The following is a 16,147-nucleotide window of genomic DNA, read 5'->3' as shown; positions in this document are numbered from 1 at the left end:
ATGTGAAATTGTGTCATGCTATCCTGTTTAATTAGCCATCATATATGTGAAATTATGTCCTGCTATTCTGTTTGGTTAGACAACATAAATGTGAATTATTTCATGCCCTGGTTTCTTCCCTACTATCCATTGTACCTGTCTATCTTACAATGTCTGTACATTCAATTACTTTTCTTGTTTATCAGCCATTTCAATTGGAGGGGGTGATGGCAGTATCTGTGGGGGTAAAAACACGGTCTTCAGAAAAGATCGTGCTACCTGTCGATGGAGATAGAACCACGGTTGTACTTTCCCAAGAACCAGCCCCACCGCACATAACCCAGACTCACGCAGATTGTACCCCTACCCAGCTGGACAAAGAACTAGCTACACCCCTTCTAACCTCAACCCCAGCAGATAGTAACCCAGTTCCCGTTGACACAGCACCGTCTCCACCACAGAGCACCCAAACACGAGAAGTTAGTAAGGCAACTGCAGTGCCCAAAGCACGAGGACCACCACTCCGAACCCCAAGTCAACGCTTAAAGCAAAAGAAGAATTGTTCTCAGGTCAGGTTCCGTAGCTATGGTTCATACTACTTTGCTCTTGCATCACTGTATTTACTCATACTAACTAATTTCAAATTTGAATGATGCAATTGAAACTCCAGTGGCGCAACAGGTATGTTTTAAACCTGTTTCTTTAACGTTTTTGCTGTTGTAACTTGCTCTATGTTGATTTCAGTTTCAATTGAATAAACAGTTGTGTTCTCATGCCATGCACATTACAAGTGTTGTTATTGCTGTGTAGTTTCCCACACTTATATTCTGTCTATGCTACTCTGTCTTAAATAGATATGATTCGAACTGTATCTATCTTGATTTGGCAACATAAAATAGAATGAGATAGACCATACAATGACCATACTACATAGATATATGTTTGTTTCATGCTGTTATCCTGTCCATCGTACTACTAATCTGGTTTACCAAAATGAGTTTCATATACTACATTGTAAACTTGTGATGTGTTTGTTTGTTTCTCTTTTAGAACACGGATAAAATATCGGAGAAGAGTACCCCGTTATGCAATGGTAAAGGAAGTAATGTAGATAAGGTTCAAGATAGTGAGACATGCCTGTTGGTCTCCAAGAAAGAAGATAAAAAACTATATTGAAGACACTGAGACAACCCTAAAGTCTTGTCTTGATGTAGTGTTCGAGTTACTAGCTACTACTGCTGGCACCAGCTCTTCGAACTCACTGCCTGAATCAGTTCAGCTTCTTGAGTCTCAACTTCAAGTTGAAAGACATCGATCAGATGTTATGCGACAGGAAGCCGAAGGACTGAGGAAGTCCCTGCAAAATTCAAATGCATACTTTCTGGTGCAACAGCAAGTGCTGGAGGATTTAAGCGCCAAACAAGATAAAGTTAATAAGCTTGCTAAGCATCTTGCCAGCATTATGGGTGCCCAGGATATTGTTTCTTGAGCTCTTCTAAAGTGGTTTCAGTTCTGGACTTGTTTTGCTACGGCGTTTATATGCTGCGTTGTTCCCTATATTTGCACTGGTGGCGAACTTTGATGCCCAGTGGATGTAATATGTGTAATAGCCGTGATAGCCTATCGTAAGCACTACAAAAAAAAGACACATCCGTGACATTTTGGGCCGAACAAAAAAAATTCTGTCATACATATGACACTTCTATGACGATAATTGTGACAAAACCCGGTATCATCATAGATGTGGTGGGATCCTACTTCTATGACAAAAAATCATGATAGAAAATGGGCTTTTCGTCCTGGGCGGGCCGGAGACGCATCTGCATGACATTCTTTGGGTCTCCATGACGGGAAAAACCGTGGTAGAAGCAAGGGGGGGAATTTCGGGGAGTTCCCGGTTACGGTGGGAGGTCGGGGGCCGAGCGATGCGCGTTTATCTCGTACACGTAAGCGCGTGTGTGCGAGGCGTTGGCTCTAACTAAACCCGAGCGAGGCGTTGGGCTCTAAATGAACTCGAGCGATTGCACTGCAGGCTACGCGTTACTGAACCCGAGCGATCGATCGATGGCTGTTAACTGAACCCGATCGAGCGATTCCTTGGCTACTGCTGCTAACTAAAGCCGATCGATGGGATGAACAGTGAGCATTGCGGGGGGGTGGATGAACAGTGAGCGGTGGCGTTGCCTCTGGATGAACAGGACCCCGTGGTGTGGTGGAGGGCTGGAAGAACAGTAGACTATGGAGGGGTGCCCGTGGAGGGGTGGATGAACATGACCCCGTGGTGTGGAGGGCAGGATGAACAGTAGACGGTGGAGGGGTCCCCGTGGAGGGGTGGTTGAACAGGACCCCGTGGTGTGGAGGGTTGGATGAACAGTAGATGGTGGAGGGGTGGTTGAACAATAGCCGGTGGAGTAGCGCGCGGTGGAGGCTGGATGAACAGGAGCCCGTGGAGGCTGGAGGAGGTCGACGGTGGATGAAAAGTAGCTCGTGGAGGCTGGAGGGGGTCGACGGTGGAGATGAACAGTATCCCGTGGAGTCCCGTTTTGCGGTACGCCACACCCCTACCGATGAACAGGACCCCCGTTTCGACCGTAGCGCTCCAACACAAGTCCGTTTCCTCCGTTTTGTGGTACACCACACCCCTCCCGATCAACAGGACCCCTGTTTCGACCGTAGGAGGTCCGTTTCCTCCGTTTTGCGGTACGCCACACCCCTCCCGATCAACAGGACCCCCGTTTCGACCGTAGGAGGTCCGTTTCCTCCGTTGTGCGGTACGCCAGGCCTCGTTTCCATCGCCTCTTCCGTCCAAGCCCTCCCGATGAACACGACCATGCATTCCGTTCTAACCCATGAACACGACGACGACGTTGTTTCTCCATTCCGACCCAACCATGTACACGAGCCCTCGCCGTATGTATGCGCGAGTAGGCGTTCGAGACCCCGCCCGTATGTACACATACATGGCCGTATTTTCTTTCTTGCACCCTGGCCGCTGTACGTACGTGTACATGCTACGTGCGCGCCTCTACTACGACACATGCGTGCCTCTACATCCACCAGTATATATGTACGTACACGTTCACGACCAGAATGATAACGCTACGTACGCTTCGACCAGGTGGGTCCCGACTGTCAGGCACTTCCTTGCGTGCGAAGGTGTAGCTGGTGGGTCCCAGTAGTCAGGGGGGAAACGATTTTTTCGTGAAATACGGTGGCCCATCCGGTGGGTCCCTGCTGTCAGGTGGAGGAGTCATTATTTTCCGCGTAATAAGGATGCACTTACTTGCTGCCGCCGTGGACCCAGCTGTCAGCCTCTCCATGTATAGTCCACGTCCGATGGAAGTCGTTCCTTGACCACGTTGACCACGCCGCGCCGAGAGCACCAGGGCGGTGGACGACGGCGAGGCCTAGGAAGGGGACAACGGGGAGCCGGGGAAGACGCGGCAGTGGAAGCCCGCGCGCACGGAGAGGAGTATGAGGGTTCACTGGTTCGGCTGCGGTGTGAGGCTGCCGTCGCCGCAGGGCCTGGCCAGCGGTTGGAATAGTAGGGGGCGGTGAGGCCTCCACAGCAGCACAGCCAGCCACGGGAGGCAGGAGCATGCGGCACGACCGGTGCTGCTTTGGGCGCCTGGAGCAAGAAGACTAGAGGTTGAAGAAGCAATACGGCCGTTGGATGGACATCGTACGGTCAATGGAGCTAGAGTCGTTCATATTGACTAAGTTGACAAAGCTCTTCATCCCCGTCAACTTAGTAGGCCCACAAGTCAGCCTCCCACCAAGGTGGGTCCCAGCTAGCCGGGGGAGTATTCATTTTTTTGTGCGTAATAAGGAGGCACTTCCGGTGGGTCCGAGCTGACAGCGGGGGGAACGTTTTTTTTTGCGAAATACGGTGGCCCGTCCGATGGGTCCCAGCAGTCAGGGGGAAACGATTTTTTCGCAAAATACTGGTGGCCCGTCCGGTGGGTCCCTGCTGTCAGGTGGAGGAATAATTATTTTGCACGTAATAAGGAGGCACTTCCTTGCTGCGGTCGTGGACCCAGCTGTCAGCCTCTCCACGTACAGTCCACGTCCGATGGAAGCCGTTCCTTGACCACGTTGACCATGCTGCGCCGAGCGCACCAGGGCGATGGACGACGGCGAGGCCTAGGAAGGGGACAAAGTGGAGCCGGGGAAGACGCGGCAGTGGATGCCCATGCATAGAGGAGTACGAGGGCACTGGTTCACTGCGGTGTGAGGCTGCCGTCACCGCAGAGTAACAGGGGTTGTGGGTGAGTAGAGGGATGGCCTGGCCAGCGGTGGGAGTAGTAGGGGGCGGTGAGGCCTCCGCCACATCGCGGCCGGCCACGGGAGGCAGGAGCACGAGGCACGACCGGCGCTGGTTTGGGCGACTGGAGCAAGAAGACCAGAGGTTGAAGAAGCATTACGGCCGTTGGATGGACATCGTACGGTCACTGGAGCTAGAATCGTGCATTATTGACTAAGTTGAGAAAGCCCTCCGTCCCCATCAACTTAGTAGGCCCACAAGTCAGCCTACCACTATACTGGGTCCCAGCTAACAGGGGGGTATTCATTTTTTTGTGCGTAATAAGGCGGCACTTCCTTGCATGCGAAGATATAGCTGGTGGGTCCGAGCTATCAGCGGTGGTAACGTTTTTTTCGCGAAATACAGAGGCCCTTTTGGTGTGTCCCTGATGTCAGGTGGAGGAATCATTATTTTGTGCGTAATAAGGAGGCATTTCCTTGCGTGCGGCCGTGGACCCAGCTGTCGGCCTCTCCACGTACAGTCCACTTCAGATGCATGTCGATCGTTGACCATGTTGACCAGGCCGCGCCGAGAGCACCACGGCGGTGGACGACGGTGAGGCCTAGGAAGGGAACGACACGGAGGCAGGGAAGACTCGGCAGTTGTTTCCCACGCGGAGGGGAGTACGACTGTACGAGGGTTTACTGGTTCTCTGCCGTCGCCAAAGAATAACAGCATGTGCGGGTGAGTAGAGGGATGGCTAGGCCAGCGATGGGAGTACGATGGGGCGGTGAGGCCTGTGCGGCAGCTGAGCCGGCCGCGGGGAGGAGCGAGCAAGCAGTCTCGCCGGCGCCTGTTTGAGCGGCTGGAGCAGGAAGAGCAGAGATTGAAGAAGCACGACGGTCGTTGGATGGACATCCAACAGTCACTGCTTGTGCGTCAACCTTTTTTTAGGAAAGCCTCAAATCTGTGGAAAACAGCATACAGCCCATCTGCCATTATTTCTAATAATTTTCAGCCCATTTGCTAATTCTTAAGCTTTTTTTGGAGCCCATATTCTTTTTGTTAGCATTACAGCCCAAATTGTGGCCACGGTTAAAAAATTATACGAAATTTTTCATATTTCGGTGCGGTCCGAACTGTTTTTAATCCCGAAATTTCAACTCACATTCAAACTGATTTTAAAAATAAATGTATATCAATATAAAATCCAACAAATTCTCCATGCATAAAAATTAATGTAATTTAAAATCTTGAAATGAAAAAAAAGATATTTGAAACTAATTGCCGGTTTGATGTGTTTTGAAAATGTACAGCCCATTTCTCATTACTGATGGGCCATTTTCTCGGCCAGCCGAATGAAAGCTCTCCTCGTCTTGAAAGATTTGCAGCCCAACAGGCCTGACAAAGTGACTTACTTGGCAAATCACAAAAAAACTGGGATGTGGCCGTGGACCTAGCTGTCAGCCTCTCCACGTACAGCACTCTTCCGATGGAAGTCGTTCCTTGACCACGTTGACCACGTCGCACGGAGAGCATAACAGCGGTGGACGACTGCGAGGCCTAGGAAGGGGACGACGCGGGGCCGGGGAAGGCGTGGCAGTGGAAGCCCGCGCGTAGAGGAGTACGAGGGTTCACTGGTTCAGCTGCGGTGTGAGGCTGCCGTCGCCGCAGGGCCTGGCCAGCGGTGGGAATAGTAGGGGGCGGTGAGGCCTCCGCGGCAGCACAGCCGGCCACGGGAGGCAGGAGCATGCGGCACGACCGGCGCTGCTTTGGGCGGCTGGAGCAAGAAGACCAGAGGTTGAAGAAGCACTACGCCCGTTGGATGGACATCGTACGGTCACTGGAGCTAGAATCGTTCATATTGACTAAGTTGACAAAGCCCTCCGTCCCCGTCAACTTTGTTGGCCCACAAGTCATCCTCCCACTATGGTGGTTCCCAGCTAGCAGGGGGTATTCATTTTTTTGTGCATAATAAGGAGGCACTTCCTTGCGTGCGAAGATGTAGCTGGTGGGTCCGACATGTCAGCGGTGGGAACGTTTTTTTGCGAAATACAGAGGCCCTTCCGGTGGGTCCCAGCTGTCAGGTCCTCGCAAAAAAAGGGAAAGAAAATCAAAGACTTGGGAAGGCGTATAGAACAAGCTAGTGTACTAGTAAAGAGACGTTGCCGAGTTTTAAAAAAAAGACGTGCTCCTGTAGCTGGTTCGAATCCAAACCTAGACTATGACTATATATGGTGCTATGCTACTCTGCAAGTAATGAAACTGACATATCCAACGTTCGCTTCTCCTCTTCTCTACTTACTCTGCCTAGCATCAGAAGCTCTGGCTGCAGCAACCATGTCTGCTGGCTACTCGTCCACCTGCTCTTCAGCAGGCAACAACCAGATATGCGCAAGTCGCAACCCGTACCATCGCCTATGGGTCTCATCACACCCTCGCCGGCACACGCACCGCAGGGCCGATTGCTTATCGCAACCCGCTACCGTTGGTGTGGTGCCACTACTGCAAATCACGCAGAGTCATCCGTCGCGTCTCAACCACAATCCGCAACCCTGGCCGAGTCTTCTACAAATGCCCGAATCATGGGGTAATAATGTGTTTAAGTGTTGTTCTGCTGCTTTCAGTTGCTGATTTTTTTAATAGTTTGGTTGATGATCTACCAATTTGATTCATGCAGAAAAGGGAAGATTCATGTGATTTGTATTTCTGGGAAGTTGCTGATGTGGGGGAATGCAACTACGTTGATTATTTGGTTAGCCGAGGAATCCCAATACCAGCAGGTTGGGGTGTTGGACAAGTAACTGAAGGAACGACAGAAGAGGAAGATGTAGAGCAGAAGGTTAAAGATGCAGTTCCTCTGATCATGGCCAAGCAACAGCTGCTGAACGGCCTTGACGGCAATTAGGAGATGAAAGAGCTTGTGAAGATAATGGGCACAATCGATGTGCTCTGTAGGATGATTGTCACTTTATTTGCAGTGTATGTAGCACTCGTGATGTATTCAGTGGCTACGACATGAGCACTTTGCTGAAACTAGTAATGAATGAAACCTGTGTAGCAGGCCGGGCGTAGTGTTTTGAACATCTAATGATTTCTACTAATGGAAATCAGGGGGTATCCCCTTTTGCTCATATAAATAAATAAATAGAAGAGGCCATGTCGGGTCAGCTTTGTTCTCATTCGAAGACGTCGAGCAAATTGCAGTCCAACAGCAAACTATGTCATCAAATTCAAGTTTCACAGCCAAATATGAGTACAACTAAACAACAATGTCATCATGTTTTAGTTGTCATACAATCACCAAACACAAATCAGCATACATAACAAAGTGATGTTCTCACAGCAAAATACTAAACAACATGTTCATCAGGTTTTAGTTGTCATAGCAAACACAATTTCACATAGTAGATAAAAACGTCTTCTGACAGGAAAATACGACAAAAGCAATGTAATCATCATCGCAGCAGCAGCGTCAACATCTTCGCCATGTGTATCAGTCTGAATCGTAATTCCCCATGGTGTCATCTTCTTCTTCGTCCTCAACGTCCTCGAACGTTGGCTTCTTCTTGATTAACTCTTGTATGTCCACAGCACGACAGACAATCTTTTCACCGGTGTCATTGACATGATGGTTCTCAAAGATATTAGGAACATTTGTGTTATCTTGTACATCAGGAGCAGTGTAAGCATCATCTTGTTGTGCAACTTCATTAAACGAACTCCTCTGCTCAAACCTTTGCAGTACTCTCCAGTCATCGCTACGTGCAAATGTGTCTTCCAAGAAAAATATTTGTGTTGCTTGATTTGCCAAAATAACAGGCTCGTTGGTCTAGTACGCCGCCTTGACATTGATGGATTTGAAATAATCATCAGCTCTGGGTTTTGCGATCCTGGAAAACAGGTTATACCAACGACAGCACAACAGAACCACACACCGATGATCCTCAAAACTAGAGATATACTGCAACTGAACAATGTCTGTTATGTTAGCATACATTTCAGTTGTCTCTTTGTCATACGTATCCGTGCTCATGATGGCACTGTTTTGTGTCTTCCTGCCTTCGTCTCGTGCAAGGGTGTTGTAGCGCACATCTCCAACAACGCAAGATTCATAATATCTTACCCGAGTATCAGGACCCATTGCTAGTGAGTAAAGGGCATCATCAACTACCTGCCCATCCTCCCGCATCTTCTTAACCTATGGTTAGAAAATAGACAAGCTGGTCATCTTATGTACTCAATATATTAAAAAAACTGACAGTGCACTTCAAAAGCTTACATGGTTCTTGAACCATTTCGCAAATCCTGCCATAACCAGTTTGTCAATGTTTCTTGGATTTTGCGGCAGTAACTCCTCTTTGTAGATGTTGCACAACATAGTGATCGCGTCAAACATCTAAATATATAAGAATGTGTTGCAAGTTTGGTAGATTACGATGTATAAGCTGCAGTACTGCACTTACTTGATATAAGGTAGTATCTCAGGACAGTTATTCAACACATACCAAACCATTTTGTCCAAATATTTAGGTTTGTCCTCTTGTCGACTCTTCCCTGTAACTCGAACAGAATAATCGAAAACATTGAGCCCGGTATTGTCTTCACCCACCTCTTTGCTAAGCTGATCAGCTGTTTCAATGTATTTTGAGCAGAATGTCAATGCTTCTGTAGCAATGTAGGCCTCTGCAATGGAACCCTCGGGTCTAGCTCTGTTCCTAACATAGCCCTTGAAAGTGCCTAGCCGCCTTTCAATAGGGTACATCCAGCCATACTGTACTGGACCTCTAAGTAGTGCCTCATCAGGTAGATGAACAGCCAAATGCACCATCACATCAAAGAAGGCTATAGGATATATCTTCTCAAGGTCGCATAGGATAGTTGGTATCTTGTCTCTAAGACGCTCCAAAGCATCTATCCTGATATTCCTACTGCAGAGTTCCCTGAAGAATTGTCCCAACTCTGCAACTGCTCTGTATAAGTCAGGGCGGCCCAATCCTCTAAGGTTAACAGGTAAAACCCTTTGAAGTAGGACGTGGCAGTCATGAGTTTTCAATACTTGTACCTTGTTTCCATCTGCACTGACTCTCCTTTCAGGGTTGGAAGCAAATCCATGTGGGAATCTCACACGTGACAGGACCTCATAGAATTCTTTTCTTTTTACCTTGTCCAAGACGTACACAGCTGGTGCCATATCCCGTGGTTTACCTTCATCTTGCACCTGCAAATCCTGTCTGATACCCAGGTGTGTCAAATCAATCCTAGATTTTAAGGTATCTTTCGTCTTGCCTTCGATATTAAGAAGTGTGCCGATAATGATGTCACACATATTTTTCTCGATGTGCATCACATCAAGATTATGCCGCAGACCCAAATCTTTCCAATACTCCAAGTCCCACAAAGTGGACCCGCGGGTAAACAATAATCTCTCTTCTGCGCCGCCACGCTTCCTTTTCCCGCTAGCATTATCAGGATGGTTTCCTGGTGTAATATGCCTGACCTTCTCTAATTCCACTTGCAACTCATCGGCGGTGAGCCTCTTTGGCGCATCACGGTTTTCATGCTTTGCATTGAACACATGTCTTCGGTATTTTCTAGGAAGCGGCTTGTCCTTAGCAAGGAAACGGCGGTGTCCAATGTAACAGATCTTGCTAAGTATTGCGTATGACAGCGGATTCCTGTCATAGCGAACACATGCATTGTAACCATGTGTCATTCGCCCTAACATAGTGCCCAAAGCCGGATAATCATGGATGCACCAAATTATAACAGCACACAGAAAGAAATTAGCTGGTGGGCTGCTATATAGGTCTCGAGTGAGAACACCCTTCCATAGCTGTTGAAGTTCCTCCACAAGAGGCTCCATGAACAAATCAAAATCCTTTCCAGGACTTTTTGGACCTGGGATGAGCAAGGCCATCATGTAGTTTGATTCTTTGGTGCGGACATTTGGAGGCATGTTGTAAGGGATAATAAGCACTGGCCACATGCTATATGTGGCGCTCTGGTGGCCAAATGGGTTAAATCCATCTGAAGCTAAGCCAAGTCTAATGTTTCTTGGGTCAGCAGCAAACTCTTTGTGTTTATCATTGAAGCTTTTCCACTCACTACCATGAGATGGATGGCTCATTACATTCTGATCTCTGTACTCCTGGTTCCTAGAATGCCACAATACATCCTCTCTTGTTTCAACATCATGAAACAACCTCTGCAATCTTGGTGTGATTGGAAAATGTCTCAGAACATTATAAGGAATCCTCTTCACAGCATCCCCATATTTCCATCTTGATGATTTGCATTTCGGGCATTCACTTAAGTTGGCATAATCCTTCCGGAACAGAACACAATTATTCTTACAAACATGGATCATATCATATCCAATTCCAACTACACGAAGGAAATTCTTCATTTTACTATAGGTGTGTGGCAGCTCAGACGCATCTGGGAAAGATTCGCGGAAAGCAGCCAACACCGCATCGAATGATTTGTTGGTCATCCGCTCAGATGTCTTCACCTGAAGAAAGGTGACTGTCGGTGTCATAACCAGCGAATCTCGGGTAGGGGGTCCCGAACTGTGCGTCTAGGCCGGATGGTAATAGGAGGCAGGGGACACGATGTTTTACCCAGGTTCGGGCCCTCTTGATGGAGGTAAAACCCTACGTCCTGCTCGATTAATATTGATGATATGGGTAGTACAAGAGTAGATCTACCACGAGATCAGAGAGGCTAAACCCTTGAAGCTAGCCTATGGTATGATTGTCGTTCATCCTACGGACTAAGACCCTCCGGTTTATATAGACACCGGAGAGGGCTAGGGTTACACAGAGTCGGTTACAATGGTAGGAGATCTACATATGCGTATCGCCAAGCTTGCCTTCCACGCCAAGGAAAGTCCCTTCCGGACACGGGACAAAGTCTTCAATCTTGTATCTTCATAGTCCAGGAGTCTGACCGAAGGTATAATCCGGCTATCTGGACACCCCCTAATCCAGGACTCCCTCAGTAGCCCCTGAACCAGGCTTCAATGACGATGAGTCCGGCGCGCAGATTGTCTTCGGCATTGCAAGGCGGGTTCCTCCTCCAAGTACTTCATAGAATATTTTGAACACAAAGGCAGTGTCCGGCTCTGCAATATAAGTTTCCACATATTTCCATAGAGAGAATAATATTTACACAAATCTAATCTGCTGACGTATTCCGTAGCGTGACATCACACCACGACCAAGTCTTTATTCGAATCGTTTTACTGTCCCACCTCAGCGCGTTTAGCGAGGCGGTTTCCTTGGCACGTCTTGTCAAAGCAGAGATCATGTCCCCTTATTCCGGGATTCTCATCAATACGGGCATGGGTAACCCAACCGCGCCATTGATTACGGCGCTCGGGAGATAAGCGAGTTTTACCAGGCTGGTGGGGACGCATAGTCGCGTCTACCCATATAAGGGGATAAGGATCCACCTTTTCATCCACGCCTTCTTCCTCCTTTGCCTATCCATTTCCGCGCACTCGAGCTCCAGCGCCCAAGTCCGCACACCCCACCTCAACCTTCTCCAGCCATGTCCGGAGCGGGAGGCAAGTGGATGGTCTCCTCCGTCACGGAGGGACACATCAAAAAACTGAGGAAGGCCGGATACTTGTCTAACAACATTGTGCACCGGCTTCCCGAAGAGGGGCAGCTCATCCCCACCCCTAGGCCCCATGAGAGGATGGTGTTCCTCCCCCATTTCCTCCGCGGACTGGGCTTCCCTCTCCACCCATTTGTCTGGGGGCTCATGTTCTACTATGGCCTGGATTTCCACGATCTGGCCCCGAACTCTGTCCTCAATATCTCGGCGTTTATCATCGCGTGCGAGGCTTTCTTCTGCATCCGCCCCCATTTCGGCCTATGGCTCAAGACTTTTAATGTCAAGCCGAAGGTGGTGTGTGGCACCCAGGCGGAGTGCAGAGGCGCCATGGTGGGCAAGATGCCCAACTTCCTATGGCTCGAGGGCTCCTTCGTGGAGTCCCTAAAGGGGTGGCAATCGGGGTGGTTTTACATCACCGAGCCGCGCGACCCTGAATGGGTCGCAGCCCCCGAGTTCCGATCCGGACCCCCCACGCGGCTCACCTCCTGAAAAGAGACGGGCCTGTCATGGGGTAAAGAAGGAGAGCTGACCGGACTCGAAACATGCGTCCAAACCCTGGTGGACAAGAAGCTCAAACTTGTCAACGTAGTCCAGGTTATGCTCATCCGCCGGATCCTCCCGTGTCAACAACGGGCCTTCAACCTGTGGGAGTTCAACCCGGCACAGCACCGAACTCTAAGCAGGCTCTTCAACACGACGTACGAAGATGCCTGGAAGGTGCTTTTCAAGGGCGCCGAGGCCCCCGCATCCGCTACCGAGCATCGCAGATTTAGCACGCAGCGTCACGCTCGTGCGGTAAGTTGTTTTTACCTTTTACAGGGTATTAGCTTTTCATAGTTTGACTCCATGCGGGATCTAAGCTCCCTTACCTTTGACAGGATTGTCAGGAGACGTCCGGACAGATCAACTGTCCAGTTCCTTTGCCCGAAGGCCCAGCGGACGCTTGCTTGGCGAAGCTGCTGGTTCCGGCACCCTATGTGGTGCCGGAGAAGAAGGCCAAGAAGGCCACGGGGACTCGAAAGAGCGCCTGGCGCCAGGAGGTGTCAGATTCATCATCCGACGATTCCAAGGCGCACCCCTCCCGTGAAGACGAGGAGGAGGAAGAAGAGACCTCTCCCCCTCCAGCGGGGGAAGGGAAGAAAAGGAAGGCCGCCCCAACTGGGGAGGCCGAAGGGTCCAAGAAGGGGAAGACCCTTCCTTTGGACTACTCCACCAACGCCGACGACGGCGAAGAGGAGTGGCCGCATAGGGCCAAGCCCCTGGCAAGATCGTAAGTATCCGGATACCAGAGTGATTCATAGTATTCCTCCATTGCACAGCTTTTCCTTATGTCGAACATGTTTATGTAGTCCACCCAAAGACCGGCTCGACGTGCCGTCGAGCGGTTCCCTGGATTTGTCGGATGTGAATTCGCTTCCGACAGCTACCTCCCCCCACCCTACGGACGACACCGAGGTGCTGTCCCAACAGGTTCCAAGCCAGGAGGAGGTGGTCCTGGAGGCGCCGCAAGGCGACCTCCCGGACTCCAGGCGCAAAGGGGATAAAACCCCCAAGGGCTCCGAGTCCGGCCTTGAGCCGGACACCGCGCCGGAACCTTCAACGGTTCCGGACTCCGGTAGGAAGCCTCCTTCCAAGAGGAGCAAGCCTACCGAGCCAGCAACCTCCGTCCAACCGGAGGCACCAGACAATTTGCTGGAGGTGCTTAACGGCGCCTCCATCGACGAGGAGCACCGCACTATTATGAGTGCGGGGATCCAGAAGGTTCAGTCCGCCAAGAGCGGACTGACTGAAGCCTGTGCCAGCCTTCTAACAGGCTTTGAGGTAAGTGAAGAATATGTAAAAATATTACCGCATAGACAGTAGCCCCTGATGCTCTGTTCGGTGTTCAGAAAGAAAAGCCGAATAGAGGATCTAATAACATTTCATAGGAGTCTAACATAATCAAGTCAATATGTGTATGCAGGCTTTGTTGCTGGCCTCCGCCGCACTGACTACGGAGGTGGATACGCTAAAGCAAAACCTCGCGCGGTCCGAGAACAAGCTCGGCCATGCCAAGAGGCAACTCGAGGAGAAGGAAGGTAAGTAATACCTTGCGCAAGTATATAGAGAAGATGTGGTTGAAAAAATGACAGGATCAACGTGCTATTATACGGGCCACGACCGAGGTGGAAACCCTTAAGAAAGCGCTATCCGAGGCCAAAAACAGAGCGGTCGCGGAGTGCACGGAGAGAGGGAAGCAGGAGGCACGGGTGGAGGAGGTGCAGAAAGAGCTCCAGGCTCTCATGAAAAAACACAAGAGTTTGGAGCTTGACGCAAAGACGCAAGCGTCCGAGCTTGCGGCAGCCCTCAAAAGCATGAAGTCTGCCAAGGCCGAAGCCCAGAAAGCCCTCCGAGAAATTGAAGCGATGAATAAGATAGCGGCAGGTGAGGCATTCATTATGCAAAGCAAGCACATGAAAGTGAATTACTTGTTACTTACCCAAGTCCGGAGCTCTCCAGGAGCATTCACAGATTTGCCCCGCAGCGCGTTTGATGACGCCGCCTACTACCGAGCCGAGGAGGGGAGCTCAACGGAGAAGGTGTTTTGGTCTCAGTATTCTAAGGCCGGACACCTGGTGCCTTTGAGAGACTGGCTGAAGCAAATGGTCGAGCTCCACAAGGTGGCCGAACAGGCCATAAAGGGCTTCATAGTTCGGCTTTGGCCTGGAGAGGCTCTGTCTGGGAGCTACTTCGGGCTGGTGAGGCGGCTGGTGGATGCATGTCCACGGCTTGAAGTAATCAAGCGCTCCGTCTGCATCGAAGGTGCCCGTAGGGCGCTTGCCCGTGCTAAAGTGCACTGGAGCAAGATGGATGCGGAGAAGCTGGTGAAGGACGGGCCGCCGCCGGGCAAGGAGCATCGCGTCCCGGAAGCGTATTATGAGGGCGTCCTGAAGGGTGCCCTCCCTATAGCGGATGAATGGTCCAAAGATGTAATTTTTGAGTAAACTCGCATTTGTGATCCTGTACGCTGAAAACTTGTTCATATGCGCTAAGTAATGCTTTTGAATTTAAAATATTACCTTCTGTGCGGCCGTTTATCAAATTTGAGAGATGGCGAGTCGTCGGCTTCTGCCCCCATGCCACGAGTGCTGGGGTGTTCGGGATAAACATGAGCGCTCTTTTTCCCATTCTTGGGTCCTTCGAGGGAGGCGCTCAACACAACGAACAAGGCAATCAGACTATAATGCTTGAACACTCTCACTTAGCCATAGAATTCTACAATTTTAAATTTCGGCGAAGCCCCTAGTGTTCGGAAGACCGAGTTCGGGGCGCTATCCACGCCTAGGCCGGACAAAGCCGACTCCTCGCTCTAAGCGGCATAAGTCTTTAGGGACTCGAAAACCTCTCGAACAGCGACCAGCTCTCGCCTCATCATGACGGTCAGTTTTAGCTTTCTCTACTGAGGTGCTTAGCCCAGCTCAACTGGGGCACAATCATAGTAGTTCTCCTAGTGCTACTTTAGCCGATATAACGAAACGTAAGGCACCAAAACATAGGAGCCGGGCAAACCCAACTATTGACCCAAGACATGCTTCGGAGCCGATGCATATAATGCTATAAGTTCAGGGTGCCGCACTTGTGAAAAGTGTTCGAAATTCTCACACCGTATTGTGGGGTACTTAAGCCCCTGGCGTATTGGCCGTACCAAAGTGTACGGGTGCAACATGTCATTAATGAACATATATTCGTAAAGAAGAGTAATGCAATAATAGACGGAAGCTATGCATTTTTTTGTTTAAAAAAGCTGCGATCAAAGCAGAACGATACAAATAGTGCGATAAGCAAAAAATGGGACTATTTAACGTGTCCTTTCCAGGGGTGAGCTGCGGAATGGTATGTAAAACAAGTATACTGCTCGTTATAGAGACCACCTTAGAGTTCCATAGTGCGGCGTAGCTTTCTGCTTCCCTGGTTGTATCGTTTGTGCGGCAATTGTACTTCCGGACAAGCCTTCCGAAGAATGGAGTCCTGAAAATAAGAGAAAATTAAGAAATCGGCAGCCCCTAGTGCGGTTTAAGCCGCGTTTCGGGTGTGCCGTAATGGTGCCCCTCCCCCTGTGCCCATGGTATTTCCAGAGCGTAGTTATGTACGCACAACACTGGTTTCGCAAGTTCGCGAGGGCTGGGGTTGGGGCTGCATTGCTACGCTTGCTCGGAACATGCCAGGCGGTCTTGTTGTAGGTTACTTCGGGCACGCTTGACGATGTCCAGACGTTTAATGGCCGTACTGGAGAATTGCCTTGAGAGGGTGCTTTGTACTTCC

Source organism: Triticum aestivum, chromosome 3A, assembly GCF_018294505.1.
Source record: "Triticum aestivum cultivar Chinese Spring chromosome 3A, IWGSC CS RefSeq v2.1, whole genome shotgun sequence".
NCBI classification, from domain to species: Eukaryota; Viridiplantae; Streptophyta; class Magnoliopsida; order Poales; family Poaceae; genus Triticum; species Triticum aestivum.
The sequence above is the reverse complement of the archived record's forward strand: the minus strand, read 5'-3'. Positions refer to the sequence as shown.